The following is a 3,307-nucleotide window of genomic DNA, read 5'->3' on the forward strand; positions in this document are numbered from 1 at the left end:
TATGAGTTTTCAGTTTTAGTTTCTTCGTGCGTTTCTTTTCTCGAGACCCGAGTAAGTTGAAAGTGGGAGCTACATTGAACTCCGATATATCGCCCTCCCATATACCGCTACCCCGCCTTCCGCCAATTTTCTCAATGTACATCACGATACAAATACATAGTAAAACACCCCCCTATTTACCACCATACTCTTTATACCGCCTCAATCGTTCTGCGTGGGGCGGTATATCGGGGGTTGACTGTATAAACTCTAACTAGCAATTGTAGAGCTAGAGGTCTTAACTGGGGCCAGTGAGAGCTTGGATGTAAGGCCAGTTTAGCCAAACTCCAACCAGGATCTGCAACTCAGCAAATCGGCTGCTTTTATTGTTTAGACTGGAATAAAATACCCTGTTTCCCCTGATCAGCCATGTCATTTTCTTAACTGCACAATAATTTGTAACCAGTTCATTCTATAACTGCTGGGTCTGTAATGGTTAGCTCGTTCATGATTTTAAAAGGTAATGGTCAGGGTATTAAGGCGGCAAGCTGGGTCAACGGCAGAAATGAGAAACAAGGTTTCAATTATAGTTAGCCTCGGCTGGTATCATTTCAGTTGGGCGTCAAAGATACGTAAGATTGTAAACACGATTTCAAGACCACATCTATCTGTTTTTAAAATAATATTCTCTTAAGGCTGGTTTCGATCGATTCTGGAATACTCGTCTAGCGCATTCATTATAACCAGAATACACTCAACGATGGACTATTCAGAATAAGTATCAATGGACTGCAGAACAGTTTTCTCATTATCTAGTTCTAATTTGATTTCACAGATGGTGCTTATGTGTACACGAATTGATAGTAAGTAGATCACGAAAACAGTTAGTTCCGGGAAATTGTAATAGATGGCGATTGCATCAAATTATTTCCATACATTACCAAAATTATCATTAATTTGATTATCATTTTGCTAATTTCACTCAATTATCAATTTACGGAATTTACTATGTATAGTTTGCTATACTAGGCTGTATTAATGCATAAAGCCTCCACTCGAGTGCACCGTTTCCACTGTCTTGGAATGTTTCATGTCAAGTTGTTGGCCTTCATTTCTTTTTCTCCACGATTGGAATTTAACGGAATCGGAATTGAAGAATTGCTTTACAGTACGTTTAATTCAACACCTAGAATTGAGATTTATCATCAAAGATAGAAAATAATTCAGAAACATCGAAATAAATCAAAAGTCATCAAACAAAAAAATTGTTATGATCAGTCTTCACTCATTATTTCTTCGCTCGAGTTTCTACCGTGTCCCATCTGGAATCAAATGATGGTGCACTTTGTAAACCTACCACACCTACCGAGATTTCAGAATTAATACTTGAGGTAATTGAGGTACATAAATTTCGGTTCCGGTTCTTGTGAACAATCTTCCAATTAGCCTAAACCGGCAAGCGACTGAGTGGTTTTAACCGTAAAATTTCAAGCAATGACTGTTGAACTGGTATCTGCTGGTCCAAAATGATGATCTCTGATCTAGCTCAGGAATTCTCAGAACTATGTTTAAAAACACGAGAGGATATCGCTTCGTTCGAGGGAACATTTGAATGTTTGAGCGAGATTTGGAAAGAAAGCAAATCCACAGCTTATGTACAGTCTGGAAGATTGAATTATAGAATTCACCTCATGTAATCATTATTCATGTCGTCGACGAAATATCCGAGGGAAATAGATTATGATGTAACATAATGATTCGTTATTCAACAGGATTTACATACGTATTTGAGACGATTTCTGGATTGACGGTTGGTGCGTTGGTATCTTCAGATTTCATCCTCGGTTTTTGACATTCCATCTTATGAGCCCAAGCGCGACCCACAGGTTAAGGTCAATGAATCCAGAGGATATGCATCGTAAGGACCTAGTCTCAGTTATCTACAAACAATGGCCCATCAATAGGTCGAGCTTTTGAAGATAGTTAGCCACCAGGAACCAGTCAATCAAAAGTTCATTAAAGACAACCAGTGGATAGTTGGCGTACACTAGTTACAATCAGTTGCGTAGCAGCGCCGCGGTGCAGAATAGTACGCCGACTCCTCATTAAAAATCATTGCAACTACAGTATTCATCCGTTGGGTATTGTTAACCAACCTTTCAGCAACTGACCCAGGAATTTCTATTCTCTAACGATAAATAAACTTAAAACAATACTGATTTATCATTTTTACCATCATAGTTCTTCGCTACTGTTAATGTGTTCAGCACCGAGATGGCGATCACTGCGACTGACACCAACGTTAAAAACCTCACGATCGCCGACATATTTTCTGCTTGTTCGGATTTCGAGTTTTAACATCCGATCGACACGAAATCTGCAAACGATAAACGGATGATTATTTGGAAAACGGAAGTCAATAGAATTTTTATGGTGATCCGCCAACTTCCGCAAATCAATGAATCATAGCAATTTTTCTCAATTCTATAAAATTCCATGAAATATACAAAAAAACTGCGGCCTACAACTGTGTGCTGGCCAAAAGAGCCCACAGATCACACTACTACCAATCTGACCCTATTTATCAACTGTTTTCTACAACCTTCCGATTATCTAGTGTGTTTCTCCCTGGGTTATGAAATGTATACCATCATGGACTAATGGTCGTAGATTTTTTTAATCAAACTGAACGAATCATGAATAAAGTAACGGTAATTTAAGAATTAACTTAATCATACCTACGCTTTGAATGTTTTTTGATGATCGTTGTTAGCTTGTATACGTTAACGAATGGTTCACACGTTCCTAGGTAAGCGGTGTTTCGCCCGATCGTCCTCAGAAGGAATTACTGCGGTTCGTCTGTTCGCCCGTTTGTCCGAAGATTCAGTTAATTTAGGAAGCTTTAAAGACGCAAGACAATAGCCGTCTTGATATTCAGTCTATACGTGTATCTACCCTAGACACGTCTACAGAAAAAAACCGGCCCGATCATGTTCAAGATGGCTGTGCGACGGGGATTCTTGCCATTAGTGATTAGGGCAAGAGGCATTTCTGTAGAAAATCCTTTCCTGAATCCAAACTGTGAATCAGTAAGTAATTTATATTTGTAAAAAAAACTTGATGATACAGGTATAAACAATCTTTTCCAGTAATTTAGATATACACGGTAGTGCTGAAATAAGTCGATGATTTGAGAGCCTGTCACGATTTTTGTAGAATGGAGTAATAAGTGCATCTTTGAATAAATTAGGTACAATCCCAGATTATAACTACAAGTATAGCCGTAAAGAAGCGATAACGGGTTTTCTGACAAGCCATGCGGCTAAAA

The sequence above is a fragment of the Tubulanus polymorphus genome, chromosome 8 (assembly GCF_964204645.1).
Source record: "Tubulanus polymorphus chromosome 8, tnTubPoly1.2, whole genome shotgun sequence".
Lineage (NCBI taxonomy): Eukaryota > Metazoa > Nemertea > Palaeonemertea > Tubulaniformes > Tubulanidae > Tubulanus > Tubulanus polymorphus.